The sequence below is a fragment of the Leptonychotes weddellii genome, chromosome 12 (genome assembly GCF_054177405.1).
Source record: "Leptonychotes weddellii isolate Sample4059 chromosome 12, ASM5417740v2, whole genome shotgun sequence".
Taxonomy (NCBI): domain Eukaryota; kingdom Metazoa; phylum Chordata; class Mammalia; order Carnivora; family Phocidae; genus Leptonychotes; species Leptonychotes weddellii.
In genome coordinates this window covers 86,240,556-86,252,879 of record NC_138380.1, presented here as the reverse complement: position 1 = coordinate 86,252,879, position 12,324 = coordinate 86,240,556, and the positions used below count along the sequence as shown (strand labels likewise).

At 41.6% G+C, this 12,324-nt stretch overlaps 1 protein-coding gene and 1 long non-coding RNA gene across 15 annotated transcripts in view; both read left to right on the top strand.

Moving 5' to 3' along the window:
- The window catches only part of LOC145716614 (uncharacterized), a 341,468-nt gene that overhangs the window by 308,972 nt on the left and 20,172 nt on the right, over window positions 1–12,324 (top strand). The gene's annotated exons all lie outside the window — the stretch shown is intronic.
- COA1 (cytochrome c oxidase assembly factor 1) overlaps window positions 1–12,324 on the top strand; it is a 119,737-nt gene that overhangs the window by 91,320 nt on the left and 16,093 nt on the right. Inside the window, exon 1 of one of the 14 annotated variants that reach the window (XM_081800782.1) lies at window positions 9,743–10,485. The exons of the other annotated variants lie outside the window; for them this stretch is intronic. The gene's annotated coding sequence lies outside the window, so the exon portion shown is untranslated. Of the gene's footprint in view, window positions 1–9,742; window positions 10,486–12,324 lie in introns of those variants that run through there. 14 annotated transcript variants of the gene reach the window in all.

Sequence of the window (12,324 nt, the reverse complement as noted above, 5' to 3'; positions counted from 1 at the left end):
TGAATTGTTTAGAGATCTGTGAGCTTCGTGAACTTAGATGTCCAAATCTCTCTCCATTTTGGAAAGTTTTTAGCCATTATATCTTTAAAAAAACTTTCTGCCCTTTCTTCCTCTCTTCTTTTTCTGGACTTCCATATGCATCATTTATTTATTTCTTTATATGAGAGAGCGCAGCAGTGAGTGAGCATTAGCAGGGGTCAGGGAGCAGAGGGTGAGGGAGCAGCAAACTCCCTCCTGAGCAGGGAGCCTGATATGGGGCTTGATCCCAGGACCATGGGGTAATGACCTGAGCCAAAGGCAGATGATTAACGGAGTGAGCCACCCAGGAGCCCCCATATGCATCATTTATTTCTCTTAATGGCGTACCATACATTCTGCATGCTTTCTTCATTCTTTTTGACTCTTTTCTTTTTATTCCACTGATGGGATAATTTCAAATGATTTATCATTGAGTATACTGATTCTTTTGTCTGAGTCTGTTACTGAAGGTATTGAATTTGTCATTTCAGCCACTTCTTAAGCTCCCAAATTTCTCTTTGGTTCTTTTTTATATTTTTCATCTCTCTATTGTTCTCATTTTGTTCTTGTATTGTTTTCCTGATTTTATTAAGTTGTTTATCTGTGTTTTCTTATAGCTGACTATAACAGCTTTTAAAAAGGTTTTGTAAGGCAATTTCTTTCTTTCTTTATTTATTTGAAAGAGAGACAGCAAGAGCGAGAGACGGAACGCAAGCAGGGGGAGTGGGAGAGGGAGAAGCAGACTCCCGGCTGAGCAGGGAGCCCAATGCAGGGCTCGATCCCAGGACCCTGGGATCATGACCTGAGCCGAAGGCAGATGCTTAACGACTGAGCCACCCAGGTGCCCCTGTAAGGCAATTTCTTTATCTTCATTTTGAGGAGGTCAGTTACTGGAAGTTTATTGTGATCTTTTTGTGGTGTCATGTCTCCTTATTTCTTTGTTTTGTTTTGTTTTTTAATAGTTTTAATTTAAATTCCAGTTAGTTAACATACAGTGTAATATTAGTTTCAGGTGTCCAATTTAGTGATTCAACACTTCCATACAACACCTGGTGCTCATCACAAGTATACTTCTTAATTCCCATCACCTATTTAAACCAACCCCCCCCCACCTTCCCTCTGGTAACCATCAGTTTGTTCTCTGTAGTTAAGAATCTGTTTCTTGGGGCACCAGGGTGGCTCAGTTGGTTAAGTGTCTGCCTTTGGCTTAGTTCATGATCTTAGGGTCCTGGGATTGAGCCCACGTCAGGCTCTCCGCTCAGCAGTGAGTCTGCTTCTCCCGCTCCCTCTGTAATTTCTCTTGCTTTCGTTCTCTCTGAAAAAAAAAATCTTAAAAAAAAAAAGGAATCTGTTTCTTGGTTTGCCTCTCTCTTTTTTCCCTCAGTGATTGTTGTTTTGTTTCTTAAATTCCACATATGAGTGAAATCATATGGTATTTGTCTTTCTCTGACTTAGCATAATACTCTCTATCCATCCATGTCACTGCTAATGGCAAGATTTCATTCTTTTTTTATGGATGAAAATATTCCATTATATACATATACCACATTTCTTTATCCATTCATGAGTCAGTGGGCATTTGGGCTCTTTCCATAATTTGGCTATTGTTGGTAATGCTGCTGTAAACATCAGTGTGCATGTATCCCTTCGAATGAGTGTTTTTGTATACTTTGGGCAAATACCCAGTGGTGCAATTGCAGGGTCATAGAGTAGCTCTATTTTTAACTTCTTGAGGAACTTCCATGCTGTTCTCCAGAGTGGCTGCACCAGTTTGCATTCCCACCAACAGTGTAAGAAGGTTCCCCTTTCTCTGCATCCCCGCCAACATCTGTCGTTTCCTGACTTGTTAATTTTAGCCATCCTGACAGGTGTGAGGTGATATCTCAGTGTAGTTTTGATTTGTATTTCCCTGATGATGGCTGATACTGAGCATCTTTTCATGTGTCTGTTGGTCATCTGGATGTTTTCTTTCGAAAAATGTCTGTTTGTATCCTTTGCCCATTTTTCACTAATTTCCTTGTTTCTTTGTGATCGCTGTAGTTATCTGTGTATTTTATTTATTTATTTTTTTTTTAAAGATTTTTTTTTTTATTTATTTGAGAGAGAGAATGAGACAGAGAGAGAGAGCATGGGAGGGGGGAGGATCAGAGGGAGAAGCAGACTCCCCGCCGAGCAGGGAGCCCGATGCGGGACTCGATCCCGGGACTCCCAGGATCATGACCTGAGCCGAAGGCAGTCGCTTAACCAACTGAGCCACCCAGGCGCCCTATCTGTGTATTTTAAAGAAGCAGTCACTTCTTTCACATTTTATGGACTGACTTTGGAAGGGAAGACCTTCACCTGGAGGTGGGGCACATCGGAGTGTGCTGTGAACCTGGGTCTAGTGGTGCTGGGGTGTGTGGCAGCTCTGGGCTGGGGGATATGTGGTGACTTGTCAGCTCAAGCAGCAGGTTTCCACTACATCAACAACTGATACCCTTGGTTAGAGGTCGATGGGGTCCGCAGTTTCTACAGGGGCTGTTGAGGTCCTCAGCGGCACCTCTAGGTACAACCTGTAGGTCCCAGGGCAGGCAGTGTTGGGGCCTGGAGTTGGCTGGCCGTGGGGGGTGGCTGCAGGGGCCTGTGTGGGCAGGGTCAGTGGCAGATAACATGTGCAGTGACAAGGCCAGGGGTTCAGCAGCAGGGTTCTAGAGAACTGGCTGTCAGTATTTCTTTGTGAATCTGCAGGGGCTAGCCGCTTTGGGTGCCAGTATCAGGTCAAGGCCAGCAGCTATAGGGGTCTTTCTTAAGTATGCATGATGGTGCAGGCTGACGACAGGAGTCACAGGGCCTGCTCTGGGGGCCAGAGTAGCTTCAGGGACCTGGACCGTCACTGTACACTTGTGTGGCTTCTGGGGCTTGCTGCAAGCACACACATGATGTTGGAGGCCTTTGATAGGTTGGGGCCAGCAGCTCGCAGGTGCACAGCTGGGGGGTCTAGCTGTGTGTATGTCGAGCTGTGCAGGCCAGTGACTGGAGTCAGAGCCGAATCTGGGCACACAGGCAGCTGTGGGGTCCTTAGCTGCAGGCTCGCACGTGTGTGGCTGCAAGGGTCGGCCACAGGTACTTGCACAGTGGTGAAGGTCTGCTGCAGGGGCCTAGGCTGGCGGTTGCTTGTGTACGTGGCCAGAGCTAGCTGCCAGGGCAGATCCCGGTCTCCAGCGGGAAGGTGGGCGAGGAAGCAAGAAGGACTGCAGGCAGTTGTCTGTGAATGTGAAAACCTGTGGATGAAAATCTCCATGGCAGGATCTGGAGGGAACCCGTTGTAGCTGTGGCAGCTGTTGGTTTTCTCCGTGGTGAAAGCTTGCTGATGTACTCTCTGGACAAGTCTGCTGGTATTGTCCGAGATGAGGTCCTCATGATGCGAGCTGATGGGGTCCGTAGTACCCACAGGCCTGTTGTCCTCAGAGGTGAGGGCTGCTGGGGCCCTCTGCAGAGCAGGCCACTGGGAACTGTCGCTTCTGCTGCATGGCCGCTCTTGGTAGGCCTGCCCTTTTCCTTGTTCTAGCTCCCTCCATTCACGTCAGCTTTGCTGGTCTCTGGGCAGAGTGACACTGGAACGGGTCCTCTGAAAGGCTGGGGAAGCTAGTGTTCACCTCACTTTCCTTTTCCTTGCAAAGAGAACTCTGTCCCGTGGGAAAGTTCCTCTTGGCACTGAGCAGTGCTGGCCTGGAGGACGGGATGATGTGAGCAAAATGAAACTTTCTTCTTCGCATTTTTGTGCAGTTATTCTCAGGCTTTTTCGTCCACTCTGTTGCTGAAGCCTTTTAAGTTAACTCCTGAGCTCTCCTACAGCTATTTTTGTTCATGGAGAGCTGTCTAATTGTTCTGTGTTGGGGAAGGAGACTGGGGTCTCTTACTCTGCCATCTTAGTGATGTCACTGTGTTATATTTTTACCACAATTTTAAAATTAAAAAAAAAAAAAAACAATTTTGGAGAAGAAAAACATTTTTTGTACAGAGAATTATTCAATGTGCAACATCCGGAATTCAGACTTCTCTTGCTCAATATTGTGTTTCTAAGGTTTATTCTCACTTCTTCATTTTCATTGCTGTATCGTGTGTCATTATGTGAATATATGAGGTTGCTTTGTTGTTGTCCATTCTGCTGTTGATGGACATTTTTGTTTGGGGGCTATTATAAATAACGTGGCTATGAATTTTTGTATGTGCTTTCTGGTGTATGCATGTATGTTTTTCTATGATACATGTATCTCGGAGTAGGATTGCTGAGTTACTGGATATGTAAATGCGTACTTCACTAGATACTGCCAGTTTTCCATGGTGCTTTTACTAACTTACATTCCACCAGCAGTATACAAAAGTTCTAGTTGCTTTAAGAGGATGTATGTAAAGCTCCTACATGTTTAATAAATACATAGTAGCTTTTTTTGTTTTGTCTTTATGAGGATGATTCCCAGGTAGCTTACTTAGGGCCTGGGGTGGTTCCATCCACCACTGTAGGGAATGCAGGAAGGAGAGCTGGCATAGAGTAGAGAAGGATGGGGGAAGGAGCAGACTTGGGCACATGTGTATGTAATAGAGACTTAGTTTAAAGCACTAAACTGAAGTTGGTTATGCCGTTAGGGATGCCTCACCTAGATACAGAGATTCGGGAATCATCCTAGTTGATCCAGATTCAAGCCTTTGAGTATGATCTTAGGTGAAATTTAGAGTGGGGACAGAGTGGGGGCGGAAGAGAGTATATGGAGTGTTTTAGTTTACTAGGGCTGTCATAACAAAATGCAACAGACTGGGTGGCTTGAACAAAATATATTCCCTCACATTTCTTTTTTTTTTAAAGATTTTTTTTTTTTAATTTATTTATTTGACACAGAGATAGCACAAGTAGGCAGAGTGGCAGGCAGAGGGAAAGGGAGAAGCAGGCTCTCCGCTGAGCAGGGAGCCCGATGCGGGGCTCGATCCCAGGACCCTGGGATCATGACCTGAGCTGAAGGCAGCCGCTTAACCGACTGAGCCACTCAGGCACCCCTATTCCCTCACATTTCTGGAGGGTAGATATCCAAGATCAAGGTATCATCAGGTTTGGTTTCTTTTGAGCCCTCTTGTCTGCTTCCAGATGGGACACCTCTGTTTGTCTTTGCATGGTCTTTCCCCTGTTTTTCTGCATGTCTCTGTCCAAATTTCCTCTTATAAGGGAGTCATTATCAGATTAGAGCCTCCCATAAAGACCTCTTTGTAACATTATTACCTCTTTAAAGACCTAATCCTCAAACATGGTTATATTCTGAGGTATTGGGCATTAGGGCTTCAACATATGACTGGGGGGCAGAGCACACAATTTGGGCCATAACACAGAATGGAGAGACAATATAGAACAGATAGAGGGTATAGATTTCAAGGAACTTAAGAGGACTGACCAGAGAGGTAAAAAGAAAACAGTCTGTGAAAATGAAGGGAGAGTTTCAGGGAAGGATATTCAACCACAGTCCTCCCAGATTCCATTTCTAATCACTGATACCAAATTGTTTTATTCTCCTATATACTTTCTTTTTCTAAAATGGAGGCTTTTAATAGAAATGCTGAAGTAAATGTTTAATAGGGTTTGCCTTACCATATTCACTTGCAAAATGGTTATGAATCAGAGTCCATTATATAAAGGTTTTGATGCCAGAAAACACTATTTTCTTGTTAATGTTTTCAAATCTGCAAGAGAATGGCCTTGTATATTTTTCAAACAGATAAGACCTCATGAGTAATCAGATTTAGAAATCATGGTTTATTATTTAAAGCTTTCTGCCACAATTCTTTATCATTTCTAAAGTCTAACTGCATGGTAATTTTGAATGCTCAAAATATTGTAAGGGAGCTTTAAGGATCATAATGATAAATTCTGTGAAATCACTCTGCCTTGTCCTTCACTGGTCCTCCAATATCCAGTTGGTCAGCAAATCCCCTTAGCTCTGCTTCATACTTCGTGTCTTTTCACTTCTTCACATCTTCGCTGCTACCAGCCTGTCCAAGCTGCCCTCATCTTCAGTGTGGACTACCACAGGAGCTTTTTCACTGGGTTTCCTTCTTCCATTAAAAAAAAAAAAAGAAAGAAAGAAAAGGCAGGCCAGACTATAGCGTCCCCTAATTGAAGTCTTTAGCAGGATCTCATTACACTTGGAATCAAATCCACTCTCTAGGATACCCTAAAAAGATCTACATGAGGAAGACCCTGCCCACTGGCCGGCCCTCAGCATACTAGCCTGCTTTCCGCTTCCTGAACCTATCAAGTTGGTGGCGGCCTCAGGGCCTTAGCCTGCTTCACTTGCCCCTCCTCTGGTTTTCACATTACTCCTTCACTCTCAACTCAAATGTTGCCTTGGCAGAGAGGCCTTCCCTCACGCCACAGCTAAAATTGCTCTTTCTTCCTTTTATATTCTAGCATGTGTTAACCTTAAAAAGAAAACTGCCAGTTATTTTCACCAGCAAAAGATGTTTTTGGGGGGGAATAGCAAAGAATTGCCATATGCATCCAGGTAAACTGTGTCAAAACCATAGGGAAGCCCTGAGAACAGAGGAGAAGTACAGTCTTTCATAGAAAGCAATGGCAAATGGGAACTTGGGAGGGCTGTGATAAACACGGAGTTGGGAGTACGACGGCTCCTCCTTGGCTGGGCTGTGGTGGGCGGGATCCGGTGGTGGTGTGGGAGGAAAACCTTTCTTCTTTCCCGCCGGGAGGGTAAAGTGTATCCACCTGCAAGGTCCGTCTCTTCCTCTTGAATTTGCATTTGAGGAGGAGCGATGGGGCAGAAGAGCTACCCCTGCCGAACCTCCTGACCCCATTTTAGTGAGGTTTCCCTTTATTGATTTTCACACGTCACAGACATTTGTTTGTTTGTTTAGGTAGGTAGGTAGGTTAGTTTTGTAAGCCACTGCCAAACTGTTTTCAAAGGGGATGTACCATTTTGCATATTCTCACCATCAGTGGTTGCTCCACATCCAACATTTGGTGGTGGTAGTGTTATGGAATTTTGTGGTTGTAGTTAGTAGTGACTATAGGTGTATGATGGTATCTGATTGTTTTAATTGTAGTTCCCTGATGACAGATGACATTGACTGTCTTTGCGCATGCTTATATGCCATCTCTACATATTCTTTTAAGAGATAATTTGTTCAGATTTTTTCCCCAGCTTTTAATTAGGTTTATTTTCCTATTTTTAGGAGTTCTTTGTGTATTTTGGGTAATAGTTCTTTATCATAAAATATGTGTTTTGCAAATATTTTTCTCCCAGTCTGTGGCTTGTCCTCTCATTCTCTTGACACTCTATTTTTTCCTATGTATTTATCACTAACTAAATTAATCTTTTTTTTTTTTTGTATTTTATTTTATTTATTTATTTTTTTATTCTTATGTTAATCCCCATACATTACATCATTAGTTCTAGATGAAGTGTTCCATGATTAACTAAATTAATCTTATTGTTTATCTCCTCCCACTACAGTGTAAGGTCCACAAACCACCTGTCTTTGTTGTTCTCTGCTGTATTTCCAGCGGCATAGCCTGGTGCCTGGTATTTTGAGTGCAGTTGGCAAATATATGTTGGTTGAATGATTGGACAACAACTTAACCTTTTCAGTTTGTTGTATTCTTTTTTTTTTTTTTTAAGATTTTATTTATTTATTTGAGAGAGAGAGAATGAGCAGGGGGGAGGAGCAGAGGAAGAGGGAGAAGCAGACTTCCTGCAGAGCAGGACCCCCCCAATGTAGGACTTGATCCCAGGACCCCGAGATCAAGACCTGAGCTGAAGGCAGACGCTTAACCAACTGAGCCACCCAGGCTCCCCCAGTTTGTTTTATTCTTATTGAAAATGGCATTCAGCTGATATTAAGTTCTTTCATCTTCTTAATTTGAAACCCAATTCAAATTTTACCTAAATCTTAATCTTCAAAATTAAGGATAATAGCCACTTGCAGTAGTGTAAGGTGAATTTCCACTGTGGTTCATATGAATTGGTTTAAGATACCTAATTGCTGATCTATGCTTGTTTTGTCCTCCCAAGAGTTGGACAGATTTATTCTCCAGGAGGTAGTCACAGGACTGGACAGTGGAAACAGGAAAAAATTTATGTCAGTCTCATGAAGCCTTATGAAATGAATGCTACCTGCTAGACACTGAAAAGTCTCGGTATGTTCAAATATGTATTCACAGATATGTGTACACATGTGCACACACACTGAAACTTGCAAGGTAAAAAATTACTCAAAATCTTGGTTCTTGTTTTTTTTTTTTTGGTCATTGGATTTGTTAAGGATGGAAAATGACATTTTGGTTTCATACTTTTTAATTTTTTTCTTTTATTTTTAGTAGTTTTGGGCTTTATATATTTTAGTGTTACGTTATTTGCTACTACTGATCATAGCTGTTATGTTTTTGTCTGTCTTTGACTCAGTTTAAGGCTTTTTGCCTTGAATCTACTCTTTGAATATTTCCACTCTGCTTTGTTTTTGTTTGAATATGCCAAGTCTTCTATTTTTAAGCCTTTCATTGCTTTTTAAATTGTTCTTAAAAATAACGTATATGTTACAGAGTTTTTAAAATCCTTTCAGAAAAGCTTTTAAAGGATGTTTTGGTTTTCTATTCCTGCATAACAAAGCATCTCAAAACTGGTGTCTTCAAACTGGAGCCATTTATTATCTGTCGTGATTCATGGATGGTCCTTCCGCTCCGTGGGTGTTCTGCTGGTACTGCAGTCATCTGGCGGCTCACCTAGACTAGCATATCTGTGGTTGCTCATTCACATGGCTAGTGTGTTGGTAGGGACAGCTGGGCTCAAATGGGATGTTGGGACAATGGGGCATCGATGTCTGTCTGTCTGTCTACCTATCTGTCTATCTCCACCTAGTCTCAGACCTCTCCTTCACCAAGTGGTCACTTCACATGGTCTTTTTATGAGGTCTCTCCAGCAGGGTAACCATACTTCTTATATGGCAGCTTAGGGCTCCCAAGAGTGCTGAACTGGAAGCTGCCGGGCCTCTTTCAAGCTGAGGCATGGAACTGCCACAGCATGAATTCTGCCTCATTCTCTAGGGAGAAGTGATTTATAGGGCCAGCCCAGATTCAAGTGACAGGTCTGTGAAGATGAAGAGGTGTGGTTTACTGAGGGCCATCTTTGGAGCCTAGCTACTGCACTATGAGAGTCTAAATCCTTCACATTTATTATGTTAGTTCATAGGATGTTGTTCCTATGGCAAAAGCTTGTTTGCATTTACTTCCTTTAGTGAATTTGATTCATGCTTTTAATTCTATTAATTTCTCTGTCAACATCAAGACAAAAAGCAGTATTTTTACCTCAGTTATGATGAATGAGTCCCTCCGCTTGGTTTTACACACATTTTATGTTTTCTGGAATTTTAGGCCATATTATAAATTTAAATATTTTATATATTCTTTTTAAAAAGTACTAGATGTTTCCATTCATTTGGTAACTGTATAAATAATAGTAATTTAGGTCTAACTAGTTTAATTGACCTCCGTGCATGCTGTCAGTCCAAATATGCCATTATTTCTAGGGAATTTGGGTTTATTTTTTGATAAGGTGTAGTGTATCTTCAAATAATGTTTCAGGAACGCTATGAAGGTTATATAATATAATAATATATAATCTCCAAACTTACAGTTCCTCCTGTGTTCACACGGTTTGGCTGTTCTTGGATTTCTTGGGGCACAGTCTTTGTTTCTCAGGAAGTCATTGTTATTATTCCATTGTCTTTGGGAATTCATTGTTCTTTATATGTTTACCTTCTTGGGGACCTGATTTCTATTTGTTTTTCTTTCTTGTAATATAAAATTTTTGCCAGTAAATGTTAGTGAATGGAATTGGAACATGATGCATTTTTGTCTTTTTTCAACTCTGTCAAGTCATGGCTGTAACTTCCTCATTATGAATTCAGCTTTTCTGCTGTGTTAATTCTGCTCTTTTTCTCCTGAGCTAAATGGCAGTTCTGCTATTGTATTTTCAGGTTTCCTTGAAATCTCTCCGTATCTAAATTTCTTCCATTTCTTTCTCAGCATAATGTCTCCTTATTCCCATTGCTCTTGGTTTCCATAGGCAATAAGTTATTCCTATAAACAATGAAATGTCCAAATCGTTTTTCTCTGCATGATTTTACTTCTTGGAGTCAACTGTTGCCAGTGCCCGTCTTTCCTCTAATTATTGCAGGGTTTACTTACTAGGATAGGAGTCTCCAAATGGTTATAGAAAAAGAGCTTCTGGATGGGGAAGGGAGAGTGGCTGTTCAGGACTCACCCAGTGTGGGCTGGCCAGCCTATTTCCTGAATGCTGCCAACCCAGAAACTTTGGAGTATAAGTAGAGAGAGGTGAGGAGCTGAACCCTCTTCCCACGTATTTCCTGGGAGCTCTGGTTCTTCCCCTTCAGAGGCCATGGGTGTGTTTCTCGGTCTACATTCACACTGTGGTTAGTAGAAATTTCTCCCAGACTCTAGCAAATTGTTCCTATTCAAAAGCAGGTTCTACCTTCTGTCATTTCTTTTATGTTTCCTTATAGATGTTTTAAATGGGATTTGTAAATTCATGTCAGGAGGTGGTAGCCTGGTGCTCTCTTAAACTAGTTGTTGTCTTTTTTTAATCTTACATTATATTAATATTTTAAAAATGTTAATTATTTTTGTTGGCACTGGGGCCCTTTCTCCAGGTAGTCATGGTCTCCCTCTGGTCACTAACAGATACTTTAGATAGAAAGACTATCGGACAGCCTTTTATTAACATTCTTAACTCAGCTTAAACAAAGGGGTGGGGGAAGTCCCTCATGCCAGGCTGCTTGTCTCTTGATCGGCCTGTTACAAATAAAAGGTTATGGAAACACTATGGAGGTTCCTCAAGAAGTTAAAAATAGAGCTACCCTACGACCCGGCAATTGCACCACTAGGTATTTACCCCAAAGATAGAGATGTAGTGAAAAGAAGGTGCACCTGCACCCCAATGTTTCTAGCAGCAATGTCCACAGTAGCCGAACTGTGGAAGGAGCCCAGATGTCCACTGACAGAGGAATGGATAAAAAAGATGTAGTATATATATATATATATACAGTGGAATATTAGCCATTGGAAAGGATGAAATCTTACCATTTCTGTCGACATGGATGGAACTGGAGCTGAGCGAAATAAGTCAGAGAAAGACAATTACCATATGGTTTCAGTCATATGTGGAATATAAGAAATAGCACAGAGGATCATAGGGGAAGGGAGGGAAAACTGAATGGGGAGAAATCAGAGAGGGAGACAAACCATGAGAGACTCTTAACTCTGGGAAACAAACTGAGGGTTGTTGGAGGGCAGGTGGGTAGGGGGGACGGGCCACCTGGGTGATGGGCATTTAGGAGGGCACGTAATGTGATGAGCACTGAGTGTTACATGCAACTGGTGAATCACCTAACTCTGCATCTGAAACTAATGATGTACGTTATGTTGTACAATTGGATTTAAATTAAAAAATAAATAAAAGGTTATGGGAAGATTTTCTGTTAGAAGCATTCAGTTATTCTAAGACTTGAAAGCCAAAACTAGGTTAAAAATCTGGCAGTAACATTTTTATGCTTAATTTTTTAAATGCTCAACTTCATTTTCATTGGTGGAGGTGGGTGCTTAAACAACAGAAATTTTTTTCGCACAGTACTGGAGGCTAGAAGTGTAACATCAAGGTGTTGGCAGGTTTGGTTTCTTCTGAGGCTTCTTTGCTTGCTTTGTAGGTAGCCCTCTTACTGCCTCTTCACATGGTATTTTTCCTGTGCACGCCTCCCTGGTGTCTCTTTCTCTTTTTATAAGGACACCAGTCACATTGGATTAGAGCTCCAGCCTGGTGGCCTCATGTCAACATCATCACCTCTTTGTTGTTGTTGTTATTGAGGTATAATTGACAAAATCGTAAGATACTTAAAGTGTACATTCCCCCATCAAGTTAATTAATAAATGCATTGCCTCACATATTTACCTTTTTTTTTTTTGGTGAGAACATTTAAGTTCTTTTAATTTTTTTCTTAATCTCATATATTTACTCCCATGTTTTTATCTTTTTGTTCTTTGGTATTGGCCTTTTTGTCTCCCTTATCTCAAGTGTAATACATTCCTTTTTTTATTTTTTTATTTTTTTATCATTTTTTTTATTCTTATGTTAATCCCCATACATTACATCATTAGTTTTAGATGAAGTGTTCCATGATTCATTGTTTGTGCATAACACCCAGTGCTCCATGCAGAATGTGCCCTCCTCAATACCCACCACCAGGCTAACCCATCCT